This window comes from Palaemon carinicauda, chromosome 9 (genome assembly GCF_036898095.1).
Source record: "Palaemon carinicauda isolate YSFRI2023 chromosome 9, ASM3689809v2, whole genome shotgun sequence".
Lineage (NCBI taxonomy): Eukaryota > Metazoa > Arthropoda > Malacostraca > Decapoda > Palaemonidae > Palaemon > Palaemon carinicauda.
The window spans coordinates 141,953,060-141,975,486 of NC_090733.1; the positions used below are offsets into that span (position 1 = coordinate 141,953,060).

The 22,427-nt window shown below is 46.8% G+C and overlaps 1 long non-coding RNA gene across 1 annotated transcript in view; it reads right to left on the reverse strand.

Moving 5' to 3' along the window:
* The window catches only part of LOC137647202 (uncharacterized), a 72,393-nt gene extending 54,412 nt beyond the window's left edge, over positions 1-17,981 (reverse strand). The window contains exon 1 of the long non-coding RNA XR_011045542.1: positions 17,850-17,981. This is a non-coding gene — a long non-coding RNA (uncharacterized lncRNA). The remainder of the gene's footprint in view (positions 1-17,849) is intronic.
* Positions 17,982-22,427: the final 4,446 nt, after the last annotated feature.

Genomic DNA, 22,427 nt, shown 5'->3' on the forward strand with positions numbered 1-22,427 from the left:
TGCTAATGGCACCACCTAGGAGTTGGACTTGCGTGGAAGGGACCGACTTGCACTTAAAAGCTGCAAGATTTGGTCCATGGTTTCTGCGAGAAACCTCTTCCGCAGACGAGGAATAAATGGGCTCTCTCGTCTTTGTGTGGGTGGGGTGATCACGTCGGCTACGTGAGTTGGTTACACCCGAAACCACGGAGGGAAACGTCTGTTCGTCGATCAAGGCCTGCTGAACCCATAAGTCCTTCGACATTACTTCTCACCTGGTCTTGGGAGCTTGTAAGAGGTCCCAGACTAGGCGAACAACTGGCACGAACAGACGAACCCTCGAACGCAACACTGTAACACTTTGCGTGTATCACTTTATCACTTTTGATTTTCTGTTTGCACTTATTTCACTGAACTCGAAACTTTAAGTGGTTTGTACCTGAAACACGCAATTCTATCCTTCATTAAAAGTTAGTAATTGCGAAAACAGTATTACAATGTAACAGAAAAACATAATGAAAGATAAATAATTCAGTGGCTGGAAAAGAGATTAAACACTAGATCAAATAAACTACGTTTAAAATCTCTCACCGCATAAAGTCTGAGAACAAGAATAAAACTCTAGAAACGTTTACCTTCTTCCCCTAAAGAGACTAGGGAGAAGAGCAAAAACGATAACAACGTTACCCGCTTGAACGAAACGTTTATCCTCCTCTCTCTCCCTCCGTCTCTATCTCTCTCTCTCTCTCTCTTGACTTAGCACCTGAGAGAAGAGCCCAATTATATATATCGTTAAAACATATTATTGTTAAAGGAAAAAAACTGAAAGGTTTCCCAAATAAAAATTTCCTTTATTAGAATAGAACCATTTAAGCTAAGAAAGAATGAACAAAACGCTAGAATCGGTTTACTCTTACTGCAACGTGACACCGTGATACTCTCTCTCTCTATCGTAACGATAGAGCGCAAGTTGAACGTTCTGAACGTCAACAACTGCAGAGACAAAACAAAACGTTAGTTCAACTTTGAAAACAGTACAAGACTATCAAAGAAATTCTTTCAAAAACATTAAAATGGCATAATATGTTAACAGGTAAAAACGAAATGACGGGCTCAAAGTTAATTAACTTCGGTTCCAAGAAAAGACCGCTTACTATTAGGAAAGGTCGGATATAAACAAATATAAAAATTAATTTTAATAAGTTTATAATAAAAGGAAGTTAATCAAAGAGGCCTATAAAAGGCGGAGAGATATAAAATAAATCTATAACTTTGTTAAGCAAAATTAAGAGAGTCTATACTCTCTTCGACACCAACACTTCCGTCTAAGGGAAGGGTCGGCCATTTAAAAGTGAAAGAGAGTTCATACTCTCTTCGTACCAAAATTAAATCAAAAATTAAATCAAATTAATTCCAAAAACTTGCTAAGCTAATGATATAGCTTCCTGAATAGCGAAGGCTAAACTCTAGAGCAAATACATCACCAAATCGTGAGCAATAACTCCAGAATCAACAGCGTATCCATGTAGGTCTAGCCGGAGGCACGACAGAGGAAAAATTGAGGTGGTGTTGACAAGAAGTACTAGAGTACCTGACCACAGATGGCGCTGTGGTGTTCACCCCCACCTGTATAGCGATCGCTGGCGTATCCCTACCGTAGATTTCTGTCGGCAACAGAGTTGACAGCTACATGATTATCGGGTAAGATTAATATTGAAAAAAACTACGTTTAAAATCTCTCACCGCATAAAGCCTGGGAACAAGAATAAAACTCTAGAAACGTTTTACCTTCTTCCCCTATAGAGACTAGGGAGAAGAGCAAAAAAACGATAACAACGTTACCCGCTTGAACGAAACGTTTATCCTCCTCTCTCTCCCTCCGTCTCTATCTCTCTCTCTCTCTCTCTCTTGACTTAGAACTTGAGAGATGAGCCCAATTATATATATCGTTAAAACATATTATTTGTTAAAGGAAAAAAACTGAAAGGTTTCCCAAATAAAAAGTTCCTTTATTAGAATTAAAACCATTTAAGCTATGAAAGAATGAACAAAACGCTAGAATCGGTTTACTCTTACTGCAACGTGAAACCGTGAATACTCTCTCTCTATCGTAACGATAGAGCGCAAGTTGAACGTTCTGAACGTCAACAACTGCGGAGACAAAACAAAACGTTAGTTCAACTTTGAAAACAGTACGAGACTATCAAAGAAATTCTTTCAAAAACATTAAAATTAAAATAGCATAAAATCTTAACAGGAAAAACGATATGACGGGCTCAATGTTAATTAACTTCGGTTCCAAGTAATGACCGCCTACTATTAGGAAAGGTCGCATATAAACAAACATAAAAATTAATTTTTATAAGTTTATAATAAATTGAAGTTAATCGAAGAGGCCTATAAAAGGCGGAGAGATATAAAATAAATCTATAACTTTGTTAAGCAAAATTAAGAAAGAGAGTCTATACTCTCTTCGACACCAACACTTCCGTCTAAGGGAAGGGTCGGCCATTTAAAAGTGAAAGAGTTCATACTCTCTTCGTCACCATAATTAAATCAAATTAATTCCAAAAGCTTGCTAAGCTAATGATAAAGCTTCCTGAATAGCGAAGGCTAAACTCTAGAGCAAATACATCACCAAATCGTGAACAATAACTCCAGAATCAACAGCGTATCCAAGTAGGTCTAGCCGGTGGCACGACAGAGGAAAAATTGAGTTCTTGTTGACAAGAAGTACTTGAGTACCTGCTCACAGATGGCGCTGTTGTGTACACCCCCACCTGTATAGCGATCGCTGGCGTATCCCGACCGTAGATTTCTGTCGGGCAACAGAGTTGACAGCTACATGATCATCGGGTAAGATTAATATTGAAAAAAATGAAATTACTCTAAATCTTAAAACAGATTGAACTCTCCTCTTGATGACATCATCTTGTGACAGCAGTTAAACAGGAACTGAAATCAAGAGATTGGAGGAAATGGCTGTTTTAAAACGACATAACAACATCCATGATCTTAGCTATACATAAATACTTGGAAGCTATTAAATGGTTAAAAAAGTCAGCTTATGATTATGTTATACACAATACAGAATAGCTGTCTCAAGCAATTACAAACAACACAAACAGTAACCCACCCTAAGTCTCTCAAGTAAAGAAAACAAGACTTGGACAATGAAAAGGTGATTAAAATTATACAGTGCAATAAATAAATAGCTTATAGAAAATAAGACTTAGTTATTGTATTTTCAGATGTTCTGAACGTTTTTGATAGAGATTTATTGACACCCCGTTTTTCGTGTTACGGTGGGTTGACTACCGTAACTTTAAAGCTATGGGTTTTCGCTAGGTATCATCATGAACTATATTCAAAACATTAAAATACACTGTGAATCAGTCTATATTAGTATATTTAAATTAATTTGTTTAAACATGACAAATTCGAAGATAATTTGTATTTTTCCTAACCATACAAACCTTAGCTATTTACAAAGGGTATTACTTTTAGCGTAGCTGAAATGGCGAGCCATTAGAATTTAACGAGGGTGTATTACCCCCGCGCTAGTTAGCGGGGGGGGGGTAGGGGAGTGGTAGCTAGCTACCCCTCCTCCCCCTCATACACAGGTGAATACTCACTTTCACTTAGAGGTAGGACTTGTCTTGGGGGACAGGGCTGGCGGAAAAATATGTGTAAATAGCTAAGGTTTGTATGGTTAGGAAAAATACAAATTATCTTCGAATTTGTCATTTGTTCCGTAACCGAAATACAAACCACGCTATTTACAAAGGGTGACTTATCCCTTAGGAAGGGTGGAAACTCCCCAGCCATACTGGCTTTGGCTTTACCCGGGGACTCAGAATCCGAGTGAGTCGCACTCGAGAAAAGGAGTCCCTGCACCTCACAAGTTCCTTGCTCCGCAAGGAACCATGTGGCCTACGTAAGCTTGTGTGTGAAAGAAGAAGTGTGACCCGTCCTAGGCAGTTGACCTGGAGTTCCAGAAGGAACTCTGGGTTAGGACGTTCCCAATACCACCTCGTCAGGGTATGGGGGACGCGACAGTATTGACTCAATACTCGGAACACAAGGAAGCATGATTTACCTGCAGAGGTTCGAGGTCAGCTATGCAGAGACCAGGATGCTGCTTCCCCGTAGAGGGGATCTTCCCCGTAGAGGGGATGATGAAGAAAGAACAAAGGGCCAGACATACTTCTTTCGTTCATGCAGAATAAAACCTGATAACAATGCCCTCAACCTTCTGCTACCTGTCCAAAAAGGAGCCTGAGGTTAGACCAGCTGTTGTGTAGCCACCACAGAGCGATAGAAAACGTATCGAGACTCCTGTGGGTCACGCCCTGCAGGAAGCGGGCTGCGAAGGTCATTAGACGCTTCCAGACTCCAGCTTGTAGCACCTGCGTCACAGAGTAGTATTACTCGAAGGCGAGGGACGTTGCGATGTATCCAACATCGTGCTGTAGGGCGACGTGACGGGGGAGGGTCTGGAGACAGGTCGAGATGAATGTCCTTGAGTCCGGGCTGAAGAGGTATATTGGTGACTCTCCCCCCATGTCCTCCTTGTGCTCCCAAATCGGCTGCAACTGAGGACAAACTGCAGCTGTTCCCAGCGCTAACCTCTCGATTCCTTTACTGGCAAGAAAGAGAAGGTCTTGGGACATCAGATACAGAATGGAGACTCGAAATCTTGAATGAATCGGACCGAAGGGCCGGGACCCTCAGATTCTGAGTCTAGTCAACAACTCAGGAGCGAGCCTGAATGTTGCCTTCCCCTCTTCCTTAGAAAGGGGGGAGTAGTAAGAGACCAAGAAGATTGCTTACACACTGGTCGTGGCCAGAGTGAGCAGAAGACCCAAGGCGGAATACAATCCGAGGCCTGTCGTAAAGGGTCTTGAGAAGATCTCTTAAAGGACTAAAAGTCCGAGCCATGCTCCAAGTTGGAGGTCTTCCTCCGACTAGGGCAGGGACGATCGTAGCTTCGCATGAGCGAGGATAGATCCAGCGGGCAGGAAAAAGTTATTCCTTTAAGCCTGAAGGTCAGGGAAAGGCTGAGCGACAGGCTTCATTGCCGAGAGCGGAAAGGAGTTTCCTCCCGCCGAAAGGCAATAAGACCGTTATTGCTGGAGAAGAGGCCTCAAGGGAGGAGGTATATCTCCCACGGCACCAACCACCTTAGACTCTTCACTTTGCCTGGGAGACCCCTGTGGATGACTATCGCCAAAGACGCGACCTCCGTACCGCGACTGTAGCGGGTTGTCTCTTCTTGAGGAGGAAGCGTAGTGTCTCCAGGCATGAAGCCGAAGCGACGCCCCGGTTCGGGAGAGATGTCGCAGTGTGGTTGCTTGAGTAGTCTGCGCCGTGGGAGAAGCTCTCCCGGGAGTTCCGTCAGGGGAAGCAGAGGGTCCAGAAACCGTTCTGCGCATAGTCCCAGTGGAGCTCTCCCATTGAAAGGTTGACAGACAACCTGGTCTTGTTGAGACCCATTGTCCACAGACAAAAAGGAGGGAAGACGCAGGCGTCGAAGTTGTCCCACCATCACCGGAATGCATCTTGCCAGAGTCTCGGGGTCTGAGACTGGGGGGAAGAATAGCGGAAGCTTGAGGTTCCAAGCTGTCGCGATCAGGTCCCCCAGACCAGCACTTGCTGGTTACCCAAGGTCAAAGACCCCCAGGTACACTCTCTCTACGAGGCTCTGCTCGGATAGTCTGAGAGAAACATTCCCCTGCCTGGAATGAGAGAGCCAATGGTGGTATTGAGAGAATCTCAATCATCCCGGTATCTCTACTGCAAGATGTGAAGTTGTGAAAATGCGTCCCCTGATGGTTAGAATGAAGTCGACGCGCAACGGGGCGACTCAGCAGGAGCTGTAGGATCTGAAGAGGGGCCAGACTAAGGCCCCTAAGACTGCCTGAATGATGGAGAGGTATCCTTCAGGTCTTGACCATAGGCCTGGACCGGAACATGCCCCCCCCCCCCCTTCCTTTGACGAGTCCGAGAACCGCATCAAGAATGTGGGGAAAGGACGAGAATATCCACTACCATCAAGAGGCTCCATAGGTCAACACCCATTGCAGGTCTAATAGTTCCGCTGGTCCCCTAGGGCCAGGGAGTCCGGTTAAACATTGCCTGAAGCCACCGGAACTTGGATCGCCCCACATGGAACTTATCCTGAGGCGACCGTTCGGACTATAGACGGGTCAATGAAGAAAGGAGAACTAGGAAACGTTCCAAGGTAGGGCTGAAAGCTCTGCTTGACTGAGAACAGGTACTGCGACTCTCCTCAGTCTTGCCATAGTCAACCGAAAGGAAGACTCGGAGGATGTGGTAACAGAATCTGGCGTCCCCAGGTGGTCACCCATCCAAGTACCGACGTTGCTTAACCTCGCTGGACGGACAAGTAGCGGGGTTTCCAACGTGGTAAGGCCGTTGACTCAATATCATGGCCAGATACTCCAGATGTTGAGGCAGCGGAAGAGAAGGCTCCAAGCAAAATACCATGAGCCCACACTCATGGTAAGCATCCGGAAGCTTGTCCCGGCGCTGAAGAAGGTCGAACCCGAGCCTACCGGAGTTGACCAGCCCTCCAAACAGCAGAGGCGGCGGAAGCCTGCACCTGAGCGGCCAAGAGGATGGCAGGGAGAGTTCTCTGGGGAAACAAACCTGCTATGCCACGGCGGGATAGCCACACTGCATCCTAAGCAGGAATACTTGCAGTCTAGGCTGAATTCGACGAGCACCCTGGAAGATAGATGGAATGGAAACTGAAAGTACCCGTCCTTCCGATCCAGGGTTTAAGGAGTCCTGTCGCCTCGTTACCAGTCTGATCGATTCTGCTGGTCTACGCTGGCCGAAGTTTGTTCGACAAACTTGATCAGGGCTGAGAGGTCGACTACGGACATCCCCTCTCAGATCCTTCCTTACAAGAAAGGATCGACTGAGGGGGCCGGGGGTGAAGCCGTCGATGATCCTAAGGAAGACCTTCGCCTAAGGTATGGATCATTCTGCCCAACCGGGCAACTCTGCTGACGCTATGGCAAGAGGTTCAGAGACACTGAATTCGCTGACAGAGATGGCAGGCGCGATATCCTTGGCAATCACAGAGATTGTGCGGGAATGGGCATCGGGAAGCTGTCATTCAGATGAGTAACCTTAAGCATCCTCCCAGCGAAAAACCTGCAATCCTAGAGTTCGTGAACTCGTTTTAGGACTATGCCCCCCCGGGGGAGTCTCCCTTGCCATCTGTTCCTGACAGGAGGAAACTGCAATTGGACACCTTGTCCCAGTTGTCGTAGCCGATAACTTAGGCCGACGTGGTTGAAAGAAAAGGCGCTGGAGCCCTGCAGAGTCTGGAAGAAAGCGCCTTGGAGGAGTGAAACCGGAAGTCGATTTACTCCGCACAGCAGCTGTCTAAGTCTCTGTCCTTGGGCACAAACCAACTCTTCTCAAGGATGGAAGGGTGTCTGAGGTCGTCGACCTCCACAGATGAGACACCCGAAGGAAGCCCTCAGTCAGCGCGTCCAGATGGTACAACATCAAGCTTGTCCGCAAGTTAGATACTTAACGACGAAAGGCCAAGGTGCCTGAGCTTGAGAGGAGGAAAGTACCCTTGATCTTCCTGTAGCTTCCTTGAACCAAACCTCGGGCCGTAACCGAGGAGGGAAAGAACCTGGTAAGCTCCCAGAGGAAGAGGTAAGCAGTCACCCCTCGTCCGATGGAGAAATCTCGAACGGAAAGCCCCCCCGCCAAAAATCCTTTCAGGTAATGACGGGGAAGGGCTAACCCAGGTTCAGGAAAGAGGAGTGTTGCTCAGATCTCCCTTAAGTTTCTCCTATTCTTGCAAGTGCCATGCTCTGCATTTACGGGGTGAGGCCGTGTTCTGGAAATACGCTCCAGAAGAACTCGCCAGGCTGGTCATGCTGCGAAAACCCCATTGGGAATCGTGGTCGCAATCGCCCTGGAGCTCGCGCGACGGAAATTCAAAGATTTTCGCGTGGGCGAACGTGGACGCGCTCATGCGCGGTAACGCAAACGAAGGTGAGCGAAGGAGCGCAGAAGGAGGGCAAGGGTGGTAGGAAGGGCGAGAGCTGGTGGTCGGCGAGCGATAACCCATAGACGAGCAATGGATACTGCAAGAAATAAGCCGACATTTGTGCGAAGAAACACTGTAGGTTCGCGCGACGGAACACCATCCGTCCGCGCGATGGAAAAACCGTTGGCTTGCGCATGGGCGAACATTGGAGAGCATGAGCGTAGACGTGCAGGCACGTGGGAGTGTGGGCACACGGGCGAGCGGTCGCGCGGGTGGGCAGGTGGATGAGAGCGAGTCCGAGGCGGCGAACGCAAGCGTTAGCGCGATGGCGAGGAAACGCGCTGCCGCGTGGGCGAGGAAGACCGCTGGCGATATGGATCAACAAGCGATCGGTGGTGAGCTGGTGAGCGCTAATGCGCAGGTTGGCGATGGCGCGTTGTGTTATGCAGACGCGATGGTCGAGCAGTTTGCAAAGGTGAGCGATCGCGAGCAGCCTGTGCAGGAGGGCGATCGCGCGATGGCGCGCAGCATCCGCAGTTGAGGGTCGCGCGATGGCGCGCAGCATCCGCAGTTGAGGGTCGCGCGATGGCGCGCAGCATCCGCAGTTGAGGGTCGCGCGATGGCGCGCAGCATCCGCAGTTGAGGGTCGCGCGATGGCGCGCAGCATCCGCAGTTGAGGGTCGCGCGATGGCGCGCAGCATCCGCAGTTGAGGGTCGCGCGATGGCGCGCAGCATCCGCAGTTGAGGGTCGCGCGATGGCGCGCAGCATCCGCAGTTGAGGGTCGCGCGATGGCGCGCAGCATCCGCAGTTGAGGGTCGCGCGATGGCGCGCAGCATCCGCAGTTGAGGGTCGCGCGATGGCGCGCAGCATCCGCAGTTGAGGGTCGCGCGATGGCGCGCAGCATCCGCAGTTGAGGGTCGCGCGATGGCGCGCAGCATCCGCAGTTGAGGGTCGCGCGATGGCGCGCAGCATCCGCAGTTGAGGGTCGCGCGATGGCGCGCAGCATCCGCAGTTGAGGGTCGCGCGATGGCGCGCAGCATCCGCAGTTGAGGGTCGCGCGATGGCGCGCAGCATCCGCAGTTGAGGGTCGCGCGATGGCGCGCAGCATCCGCAGTTGAGGGTCGCGCGATGGCGCGCAGCATCCGCAGTTGAGGGTCGCGCGATGGCGCGCAGCATCCGCAGTTGAGGGTCGCGCGATGGCGCGCAGCATCCGCAGTTGAGGGTCGCGCGATGGCGCGCAGCATCCGCAGTTGAGGGTCGCGCGATGGCGCGCAGCATCCGCAGTTGAGGGTCGCGCGATGGCGCGCAGCATCCGCAGTTGAGGGTCGCGCGATGGCGCGCAGCATCCGCAGTTGAGGGTCGCGCGATGGCGCGCAGCATCCGCAGTTGAGGGTCGCGCGATGGCGCGCAGCATCCGCAGTTGAGGGTCGCGCGATGGCGCGCAGCATCCGCAGTTGAGGGTCGCGCGATGGCGCGCAGCATCCGCAGTTGAGGGTCGCGCGATGGCGCGCAGCATCCGCAGTTGAGGGTCGCGCGATGGCGCGCAGCATCCGCAGTTGAGGGTCGCGCGATGGCGCGCAGCATCCGCAGTTGAGGGTCGCGCGATGGCGCGCAGCATCCGCAGTTGAGGGTCGCGCGATGGCGCGCAGCATCCGCAGTTGAGGGTCGCGCGATGGCGCGCAGCATCCGCAGTTGAGGGTCGCGCGATGGCGCGCAGCATCCGCAGTTGAGGGTCGCGCGATGGCGCGCAGCATCCGCAGTTGAGGGTCGCGCGATGGCGCGCAGCATCCGCAGTTGAGGGTCGCGCGATGGCGCGCAGCATCCGCAGTTGAGGGTCGCGCGATGGCGCGCAGCATCCGCAGTTGAGGGTCGCGCGATGGCGCGCAGCATCCGCAGTTGAGGGTCGCGCGATGGCGCGCAGCATCCGCAGTTGAGGGTCGCGCGATGGCGCGCAGCATCCGCAGTTGAGGGTCGCGCGATGGCGCGCAGCATCCGCAGTTGAGGGTCGCGCGATGGCGCGCAGCATCCGCAGTTGAGGGTCGCGCGATGGCGCGCAGCATCCGCAGTTGAGGGTCGCGCGATGGCGCGCAGCATCCGCAGTTGAGGGTCGCGCGATGGCGCGCAGCATCCGCAGTTGAGGGTCGCGCGATGGCGCGCAGCATCCGCAGTTGAGGGTCGCGCGATGGCGCGCAGCATCCGCAGTTGAGGGTCGCGCGATGGCGCGCAGCATCCGCAGTTGAGGGTCGCGCGATGGCGCGCAGCATCCGCAGTTGAGGGTCGCGCGATGGCGCGCAGCATCCGCAGTTGAGGGTCGCGCGATGGCGCGCAGCATCCGCAGTTGAGGGTCGCGCGATGGCGCGCAGCATCCGCAGTTGAGGGTCGCGCGATGGCGCGCAGCATCCGCAGTTGAGGGTCGCGCGATGGCGCGCAGCATCCGCAGTTGAGGGTCGCGCGATGGCGCGCAGCATCCGCAGTTGAGGGTCGCGCGATGGCGCGCAGCATCCGCAGTTGAGGGTCGCGCGATGGCGCGCAGCATCCGCAGTTGAGGGTCGCGCGATGGCGCGCAGCATCCGCAGTTGAGGGTCGCGCGATGGCGCGCAGCATCCGCAGTTGAGGGTCGCGCGATGGCGCGCAGCATCCGCAGTTGAGGGTCGCGCGATGGCGCGCAGCATCCGCAGTTGAGGGTCGCGCGATGGCGCGCAGCATCCGCAGTTGAGGGTCGCGCGATGGCGCGCAGCATCCGCAGTTGAGGGTCGCGCGATGGCGCGCAGCATCCGCAGTTGAGGGTCGCGCGATGGCGCGCAGCATCCGCAGTTGAGGGTCGCGCGATGGCGCGCAGCATCCGCAGTTGAGGGTCGCGCGATGGCGCGCAGCATCCGCAGTTGAGGGTCGCGCGATGGCGCGCAGCATCCGCAGTTGAGGGTCGCGCGATGGCGCGCAGCATCCGCAGTTGAGGGTCGCGCGATGGCGCGCAGCATCCGCAGTTGAGGGTCGCGCGATGGCGCGCAGCATCCGCAGTTGAGGGTCGCGCGATGGCGCGCAGCATCCGCAGTTGAGGGTCGCGCGATGGCGCGCAGCATCCGCAGTTGAGGGTCGCGCGATGGCGAGCAGCATCCGCAGTTGAGGGTCGCGCGATGGCGAGCAGCATGCGCAGGTGTGCGGTCGCGCGATGGCGATCAGCATGCGCAGGTGTGCGGTCGCGCGATGGCGAGCAGCATGCGCAGGTGTGCGGTCGCGCGATGGCGATCAGCATGCGCAGGTGTGCGGTCGCGCGATGGCGAGCAGCATGCGCAGGTGTGCGGTCGCGCGATGGCGATCAGCATGCGCAGGTGTGCGGTCGCGCGATGGCGAGCAGCATGCGCAGGTGTGCGGTCGCGCGATGGCGATCAGCATGCGCAGGTGTGCGGTCGCGCGATGGCGAGCAGCATGCGCAGGTGTGCGGTCGCGCGATGGCAATCAGCATGCGCAGGTGATCAGCATGCGCAGGTGTGCGGTCGCGCGATGGCGATCAGCATGCGCAGGTGTGCGGTCGCGCGATGGCAATCAGCATGCGCAGGTGATCAGCATGCGCAGGTGTGCGGTCGCGCGATGGCAATCAGCATGCGCAGGTGATCAGCATGCGCAGGTGATCAGCATGCGCAGGTGTGCGGTCGCGCGATGGCGATCAGCATGCGCAGGTGTGCGGTCGCGCGATGGCGATCAGCATCCGCAGTTTGAGGGTCGCGCGATGGCGATCAGCATCCGCAGTTTGAGGGTCGCGCGATGGCGATCAGCATCCGCAGTTTGAGGGTCGCGCGATGGCGATCAGCATCCGCAGTTTGAGGGTCGCGCGATGGCGATCAGCATCCGCAGTTTGAGGGTCGCGCGATGGCGATCAGCATCCGCAGTTTGAGGGTCGCGCGATGGCGATCAGCATCCGCAGTTTGAGGGTCGCGCGATGGCGATCAGCATCCGCAGTTTGAGGGTCGCGCGATGGCGATCAGCATCCGCAGTTTGAGGGTCGCGCGATGGCGATCAGCATCCGCAGTTTGAGGGTCGCGCGATGGCGATCAGCATCCGCAGTTTGAGGGTCGCGCGATGGCGATCAGCATCCGCAGTTTGAGGGTCGCGCGATGGCGATCAGCATCCGCAGTTTGAGGGTCGCGCGATGGCGATCAGCATCCGCAGTTTGAGGGTCGCGCGATGGCGATCAGCATCCGCAGTTTGAGGGTCGCGCGATGGCGATCAGCATCCGCAGTTTGAGGGTCGCGCGATGGCGATCAGCATCCGCAGTTTGAGGGTCGCGCGATGGCGATCAGCATCCGCAGTTTGAGGGTCGCGCGATGGCGATCAGCATCCGCAGTTTGAGGGTCGCGCGATGGCGATCAGCATCCGCAGTTTGAGGGTCGCGCGATGGCGATCAGCATCCGCAGTTTGAGGGTCGCGCGATGGCGATCAGCATCCGCAGTTTGAGGGTCGCGCGATGGCGATCAGCATCCGCAGTTTGAGGGTCGCGCGATGGCGATCAGCATCCGCAGTTTGAGGGTCGCGCGATGGCGATCAGCATCCGCAGTTTGAGGGTCGCGCGATGGCGATCAGCATCCGCAGTTTGAGGGTCGCGCGATGGCGATCAGCATCCGCAGTTTGAGGGTCGCGCGATGGCGATCAGCATCCGCAGTTTGAGGGTCGCGCGATGGCGATCAGCATCCGCAGTTTGAGGGTCGCGCGATGGCGATCAGCATCCGCAGTTTGAGCTAGTAGCTGGCGAACCATGTTCCTTCAGAAGTGTTGGAGAACGTTGGCGTGCCGGCTGTAACACACGTGGGCGATCCGGAGATCGCCGAGAGACAGGTGATTGCTGGCGAGCTGATGATCGCTGGCCGAGCTGATGATCGCTGGTCGAGCTGATGATCGCTGGCGAGCTGATGATCGCTGGCGAGCTGATGATCGCTGGCGAGCTGATGATCGCTGGCGAGCAGAAGGCTACGCGTGGAAGCCTGCGCAAAGAAGAAGAGTCCTTGACCCCGACCTGAACCGAAGTTCTAGATCGCGAGGGCGAACGTGGGCGAACGTGGGCGCACAGGGCGCGAAACAGGAACCAACAGGAACCGCAGGGATGATCATCTTGAAAGCGCTGACGAACAGGAGAGCGCTGATGAGCAGAAGAGCGCCTGTGTGCTAACACTGAGCAGGAGCAGGAGAGAACACAGCAGAAGGGCGCGCAGGGAAACTCTGACACGCAAGGAAAGAACCCCCGTAGGGGCAACCCTTTGCCCCGAAGGGATCGTTGTCCGCCGGAAGACTGATGTCCGTCGGAAGACCGCTGTCTGTCGGCAAGACCGTTGTCCGTCGGGAAGACCGTTGCCCGTCGGAAGACGAGATCAGACTGCTGTCCATCTGCACCAAGGCGGAAGATCGAGAAAAAGGAGTTGTAGGCTGCAAACGGAGATCCAAAAAGGCGCCTCAAGCACCCTTATAGGGAGATGAGAGGCCCTTACGACGAGGCGGACGGTGGGCCTTACGGCGAGGGAGGCCAACAGCAACAGCAACAGAAGAAACCTCCGAAGAGGAGTCTCTATGAGTGTACTCTCTCGCGAACGAAAGAGAAACACTTCGTGGAAGAGACTGGTCAGCCAGTGACCTAAAAGGAGCAATCCTCCGAAGAGGAGCTCCTGCAGTTGCTCAGCCCCTTGAGCGAAACTGCAGGTGTGACCGCTCAGCACCAAGAGCATAGTCACACGAAAAAAAGGCAAGAGAAGAACCCCCCAAAAGGGGAAAAACTCAAGCCTGGACAGGAAAAACTTCCCTCGGAAGGAAAGTTACCCGCCCAAGGAGGCAAGCCTCCTGAGAGTTCTAAAATGAACTGGAGAGCTGTCCGTCGTCACGGGAGTACTTCCAGTAGAAGGAGACACGCCCCTGACGAAAATACAAGGGGGGAGGCAGCAACAGCCGAATCCCCAGGACTCAACCAGACAGCTCACACCGTTGCCATATTACAGAAACGAACTAGATCGGTAACTGTAAAAAAAAAATAAAAAAAAATAATATTAGTACACATTCATTCCCCCGGGAAGGCTCCGAAGAGGAATCCCGAGGGAAAGGAACAAGAATTACACAACAGGCACGTGCCCTCACAACCACTTACACTCGCGGAAGGAGAGCTGTAACCAAAACAGAATTATAACAATTATAATTATGTAACTATGTAATTATGTAATTTAAAAATGAATGAACACTAAAGAAAGAACGAAAACCCCGAAAGGAATCGTTCTAAAAGCTGAAAAACAAAAAACAACTACAATTAGATTCATAACTAATTGAGACAAACGTACGGCGTAGCAACCCCCCCACACGGAAAGGAAGCTACAAGGCCGTAGTAACACGTAGTAAAAGGGTGAACGACCTCAAGAGAGAGAGAGAGAAAGACATAAGTCAAACTCGATCGCCACCCATAAAATTACGCCGTGGTGGCCTAACTGCCAAGGCCTCCACGTAGATATCGTACACTACACACACAAAGCTGAAAAGGAAACTTACTATTTCTATACTCAAATATATATACAAACATGAAAACATGTTTACATATATATAGAGTAAAAGAAAAGTAAGCGATTAAGTAAAGACAAAACAAACAATGGCTGCCAAGAGAGGACCAAGACAGAGACGTCTGTCACAGTCCGAGCCAAAAGTGAAAGTGAGTATTCACCTGTGTGTGAGGGGGAGGAGGGGTAGCTAGCTACCACTCCCCTACCCCTCCCCCCCCCCCCGCTAACTAGCGCGGGGGTAATACACCCTCGTTAAATTCTAATGGCTCGCCATTTCAGCTACGCTAAAAGTAATACCCTTTGTAAATAGCGTGGTTTGTATTTCGGTTACGGAACAATTTGTTGTTTCCAGCAGTCATCATCATAAAAAACCGGTCATCGTACTTGAAAAAATAGTTACCATACTCAAGACCCGGATACTGTAATAAAACATGTTCAAAACACAGGAGCTTTTGTTTTCCAAGACTTCCGAACGCATGGAAAATATGAATTTTTCAATCCCATTTTCTAATTGTTCGAAGCCATGTTCATCGTATTACAAATACCTCTTTCCTTAATTGAACATATGTACCTGTACGTTGGTATGCCAAATCAACGCTGGTTTAGTTAACAGTTTTTGTTCTGCTGTAGCTCCTTTTGCTCACATAAATATTATCTCATTGTTCATATCTTCTGGCAAGTGGAACATGTTTCGGTACTCGCGTTGACCCTGTGAGCTAGTATTTTGACATTATTTTATCTAATTTACATGCATCACAAAGTTCAATTGGTTTTCACTCTGCTGTAGCTCACTTCGCTCACAATTTAACATTATCTCATTGTTCCTATGTTCTGGCATGCGGAACATGTTAAGCTATGCGCACTAGTTTCGTGGGCTGGTATTTTCATTGTTCAGTCATCCAAATTTAACAAAGGGCTGAATACACAATTAAAAGGGTAAAAAATGGCTTTATGCTCCTGCCTCTGTTCGAACATGGCCCTGGCTTCCATTTCCCGACAAAATATATATCAAAGACACCTTTTTACCTTTACCTTTCAATATTACCCTCATAAATAAAGTTGGAGCTGTAATTACATTACATATTTCAATATATTAGACAAATAACAAAGAAGTATAGAATATAAATTGTTGGCCCTTTTATTTTGTGCAAACAATCAACTTACGAGTAACGACTAAAAAACAACTTATCGGTTTTATCTGAAATACTGGGTAGAAGGCGGTTCCTGTAGCATGTGCTAAAATGACAAAAGGAGCAACAAGAGAATATTTTTAAAAAAACTGTAATTTAATTAATAGACGTTTCCACCACTAGTATATGGGACTCAAAATGATGCGTTTGCAAAGATCTCTTCAATTTTGAAAGTTCCATTGTCCTAACTAATATTGCGGTATTGTTACAGTTTCATCCATTATGGGAAATCTATAATAATATATTTCCCGAGTAAAGCAAGTCTTTTGTAGTATTTCTGTAAAATATTATCTGTCGCAAATGCCTAGTTCTTTATATATCGACGATCAAACTCACGCTACTCATGTCTTCCTCCCAGATTTTTTCTAAGTCTGTTGTTATTGTTGACTGTGTCTTGTATTTGCTTAAATGAGCCGTGTAACCACTATAATCCGCTGACAAACTAGTCCACTATGAAGTCTTACAAGTTTGGCCAATCAGAGCGCCTGTCCACTATGACGTCATACATGTTTGGCCAATCACAACGCGACAATACAATATCTTCCCAGGCATTTCATTTCGTTTTTAGACATGGAGACCATAGAAAGGGCGTCATCTCATGTTGCACAAGAAGTTGAAATTCCATTTTCTTGTCCTGACTGTTTCGTAACTTACACTGATTTTGTTGAAAAACTAGTGCATTTGTGCCAGACACAATTTAATTTTACAAAATAAAAATTGTCCTGCATGCCAAGGAACCTTCCCAACGGCTTCACGTTTTCCTCAAAGCAGCAGCACATCTTTATGAACCAACAGTTTTAGGTAAGCTTCATTAATTTATAGAGTATATTATAATGGTGATAGTATAACGATGTATACAGCAGTACCATCACTTTGGATTTGGTTTGATGGATGTGTTAGGTAGTGGCTGTAAGGGGGGGGTCGCAGGGACTAGGCCTAGGAAGGGGTACAGGGCCCTAGGTTAAGTGGTTGTATTAGGTTCGATAGTGTCCCGAAAATCACTGTGGCCTTAAGGGGGGGGGGGGGGTCGCAGGGGGGGGGGGGGGGGGGCGGAGGCCCCCCCCCCCCCCCCCGGTAGGCCTAGGTAGGGATACAGGGCCCCTATGCTAGGTTAGGTGGGTTTTCTTAGGTTCAGTAGTGCCCTGAAAATCACTGTGGCCTTAAGGGGGGGTCGAAGGGGGGGTCGCAGGGGGGGCGGAGCCTCCCCGATAGGCCTAGATAGGGGTATAGGGGGAGGGGTGGTGGAAGGACAAGTATTCATTTATTGCAAATATCATTTGACGCCCCCCCCCACCCAAAACCCCGGTTCCCACCTGGTGTCCCCCATAATTGTTGGGATGAAGTAGGGTCTTTCTGCATTCTGGGACTTGTTGTTTTAACTCCAATTACATAGTAAATCTCTAAATCGGATGGTTTGCGGTCAAAATAAACGTTAAATTCGTTGGAACTACACTATTTCTGATGCAACAAATATATTTTTATTCCAGTTTCCCCATAATGGATGAAACTGTAAATTTACCAATATTGCATTGTTCTATAATTAAACCAAATGGTGTTCATATTTTAGTTGATTGATACTCAACTTGCTATGCCCCAGCTCCCATTAGTTATACAGAAAAAAATACAAATTATCTAGCACTAGTCCATTTCTCACAACGAATTCCAGTTTCACTAGAAATAAAGTACTGTATCATAAAATAGCGATGGCTTTAGGTTTCATAAAGCTTGTCCAATTATGTTGGAGATTCCATAGATTCAGCAAAATATTTTTTAGCACACTAACGGTACATTTCCAGCAAAAGTTGCATTAAAGGAAACCTTTTAGCCTGAACGAAGTTGTGTCAATAAAAATACCTACAAAATCGTATCTATGAAAGGTGCAGGGATGTATAAATACCAAAAATGATTTGGGGAGGGAGGGCATCTCCCCCTGAGCAAGAATACAACACCCTAGGCTGAGTTGAGAGGTAAATTTAACCTATTCTACGAGTTTATAACATATGCTAACCTTTTTTTTTTGTAAATAAGTAGTAAATTATCAACACAGGTAATCCATTATCATGAATGATTTTAATACTCATAAGCATTAATAACAATTATAGTTCATCACTTACCTCGATTCCATGCACCCAAAAGCGGTAAAAACAGGTTAATGCAAATGACCTGCATAACCAGACAGATCCCTGATTCCCTGTAGTCTTAATTACGATACGCCGAAGAAGTTCCTCAGGAGTCAATTCAACTTTGGGAGTAAATTTCGAAAAATAAAGTCACAACTGTTACTGAAGGACGATACAAAGGCGAATGGAAATTTACGGACTAAAGATGAAGAGATCAAGTAACACCTCAACATTCTTCTTCTTGATCTTCTTACATTTTAAAACGATGTCACTCTTGAAGTTAACGTATTATTATTATTATTATTATTATTATTATTATTATTATTATTATTATTATTATTATTACTTGCTAAGCTACAACCCTAGTTGGAAAAGCAGGATGCTATAAGCCCAGAGGCTCCAACAAGGAAAATAGCCCAGTGAGGAAAGGAAAAAAAATATTTCAAGAAGAGTAACATTAAAATAGATAACTCCTATATACACAATATAAACAATTTAACAAAACAAGAGGAAGAGAAATTAGATAGAATAGTGTGCCCAATTGTACCCTCAACCAAGAGAACTCTGACCTAAGACAGTGGAAGGCCATGGTACAGAGGCTATGGTATTATCCCTTACAAATTAGAAGACATTATATATATATATATATATATATATATATATATATATATATATATATATATATATATATATAATAGGAAATGTTACACATATTCACTGTAATAGAATGCTCGTCTTCGTTGGATCCTTCGGCCATTAAAATTAATTATGAAGTCACTACACTACAAGGCATCGAGACTAAACCTAACATTTTTATAGATATCAATGTCTGCCCTTTACAATGATATTGTTTATCTTTATTGGACACACATATAGGATTTTCTAGACTATGCACTAAGTCATATTTATAAGCAAGTTCGTGTGGTAACGTCATCAACATGTCAAAATTATAGTATTGATAGCAATGTACTGTAAACTAAGAAATATATATTCTAGTAGGGTTAGATGGTAAATTTAATCATTATTACTATGTTCTTTTTTTTTGTGTCCCTATTGTATATCAAACTATATAAACTGATTGTTGGAACAACGTCAGTTGTTGAACACTGCCCAAATAATTTATAAATGCTGTATAGCCTTAGGGAGTTATTTAAGGTGCCCCCCCCCCCCCCCTCACACACGTCTGTTAGTTTTCTGTTTTGATACTATGCTACAATAGTTATGTAGGCCTACATAGGAAGTGAGAAAATAAGACGAAATTAATTTCATGATACTCCTCCCTTTTTGGGAGGTAAATTTTACTTCAATTCGAATATCGAGTTTTACTAACGAGACAACTCTTGCATTTGTGGTATACATAAGGAAGGCACTGCATCTAAAAGAGTTTAAAATTACCAAAAATATCACAATAGGATGCCAAAACTGCTGATAGCAAGGTATTATTCCAAATGATTTCAAGATAAAATGGGATAAAACTAAAGATTAAGATTTTCATTAATAACGTTGTTTACTGTACAGGTGAAAAAAAAAATTCAATTACAGTACTATGTTGAACAGGCTGACATAAGTCTTTTTATAGTTTACATATGACAAATCTGTTTTGATGTTACTGTTTTTAAAATAATTTTTTACTAATTTTTCCTCATATCGTTTATTTATTTCCTTATTTCCTTTCCTTACTGGATAATTTTTCCCTATTGGAGCTCTTGGACTTATAGCATCTTGCTTTTTCAAACTAGGATTGTAGCTTAGCTAATAATAATAATAATAATAATAATAATAATAATAATAATAATAATAATAATAATAATAATAATAATAATAATAATAATAATATAAGCATAGAAGTTTTGTACTTAACTATCATGTTATAGAGTGCCCGCAAACGTATTTTGCGAAGTGAGCAGTTGTGAACCAGGAACCGGAATTAAAGCTTATGTCTATTCCAGGTCTCTTATCATTGCCTCTTATACAACTGTATTACGCAATTCACTTAGGCATAGTAGTATGAATCGTGCACGTTAATAATTACTTTTATATTAAATTGTTTCATCACAAAGCCCAATTTACAAAACCACATTTTAAGTCTTTCATTAATCTGGATTTTGTTTTCGAAAGATAATATTTTGAACGTGTAATTTTCGGCTTGTTGCTGTTCATGTTAAAAGGAATTAATTTTCAAAAAGTCTCTGAATGCTGGACTGAGTCCTACCTCAAGTATGTTGCCCAAAATAATGATCCTACATGATAAAATAAAGATGTTTTATATTGTTATTGATTACTTCTTACAGTCTATGTTGTTTATATCCTTATTTCCTTTCCTCACTGTAAGACTTTCCCTGTTGGAGCCCTCGGGCTTATGGCATCCTGCTTTTCTAACTAAGGTTGTAACTTAGCAAATAATAATAATAATAATAATAATAATAATAATAATAATAATAATAATAATAATAATAATAATAAAGGTTGTAGCTAGGGCTACTTTCCATGTTGGAGCCCTTGGGCTTATAGCATCCTGCTTTTCCAAATAGAGTTGTAACTTAGCAGGTAATAATAATAATAATAATAATAATAATAATAATAATAATAATAATAATAATAATAATAATAATAATAATAATAATAATAATAAAGGTTGTAGCTACGACTACTTTCCATGTTGGAGCCCTCGGACTTATGGCATCCTGTTTTTTCCAACTCGGGTTGTAATTTGGCAAATAATAATAATAATAATAATAATAATAATAATAATAATAATAAAGGTTGTAGCTTGGTCTACTATTCCTGTTGGAGCCCTCGGGCTTATAGCATCCTTTTTTTCCAACTAGGATTATAATTTAGCAAATATTATTATCATTATTAATAATAATAATAATAATAATAATAATAATAATAATAATAATAATAATAATAATAATAATAATAATAATAATAAAGGTTGTAGCTACGGCTACTTTCCATGTTGGAGCCCTTGGGCTTATAGCATCCTGCTTTTCCAACTAGAGTTGTAACTTAGCAGGTAATAATAATAATAATAATAATAATAATAATGATGATAATAACAATAATAATAATAATATAAGCATAGAAGTTTTGTATTTAACTATCATGTTATAGAGTGCCCGCAAACTTATTTTGCGGAGTAGGTAGTTAAGAATCAGGAAACGGAATTAAAGCTTATGTCTATTCCAGGTCTCTTATCATTGCCTCTTATAAAACTGTATTACGAAATGCACTTAGGCATAGTAGTATGAATCGTGCACGTTGATAATTAATTTCATATCAAATTGTTTTTATCACAAAGCCCAATTTACAAAACCATATTTTTAGCCTTTCATTAATCTGGATTTTGTTTTCAAAAGATAATATTTTGAACGTGTAATTTTCAGCTTGTTACTGTTTATGTTGAAAGGATTTCCTCTTCAAAAAGTCTTTGAATGCTGGGCAGAGTCCTGCCTCAAGTCTGTTGCCCAAAATAAGACCATACATGATAAATAAAAGATATTCTATAATGTTATACATTACTTCTTACAGCTTATATAATTTATTTGTTTATTTCCTTTCCTCATAGGGCTACTTTCCACGTTGGACCCCTCGGGCCTATAACATCCTGTTTTTTCAAACTAGGGTTGTAACTTAGCAAATAATAATAATAATAATAATAATAATAATAATAATAATAATAATAATAATAATAATAATAATAATAATAATAATAATAATAATAACTAATAAAGGTTGTAGCTATGGCTACTTTCCATGTTGGAGCCCTCGGACTTATAGCATCCTGCTTTTCTAACCAAGGTTATAACTTAGCAAATAATAATAATAATAATAATAATAATAATAATAATAATAATAATAATAATAATAATAATAATAATAATAATAATAATAATAAGGTTGTAGCTTGGTCTACTTTCCCGTTGGAGCCCTCGGGCTTATAGCATCCTGCTTTTCTAAGGTTGTAACTTAGCAAGTAATAATAATAATAAAGGTTGTAGCTTGGTCTCCTTTCCATGTTGGAGCCCTCGGGTTTATAGCATCCTGCTTTTCCAACTAGGGTTGTAACTTAGCAGGTAATAATAATAATAATAATAATAATAATAATAATAATAATAATAATAATAATAATAATAATAATAAGGTTGTAGCTTGGTCTACTTTCCCGTTGGAGCCCTCGGGCTTATAGCATCCTGCTTTTCTAAGGTTGTAACTTAGCAAGTAATAATAATAATAAAGGTTGTAGCTTGGTCTCCTTTCCATGTTGGAGCCCTCGGGTTTATAGCATCCTGCTTTTCCAACTAGGGTTGTAACTTAGCAGGTAATAATAATAATAATAATAATAATAATAATAATAATAATAATAATAATAAAGGTTGTAGTTTGGGGTACTTTCCCTGTAGGGGCCCTCGGACTTATAGCTTCCTGCTTTTCCAACTAGGGTTGTAACTTAGCAGGTAATAATAATAATAATAATAATAATAATAATAAAGGTTGTAGCTTGGTCTACTTTCCCTGTTGGAGCCCTCGGGTTTATAGCATCCTGCTTTTCCAACTAGAGTTGTAACT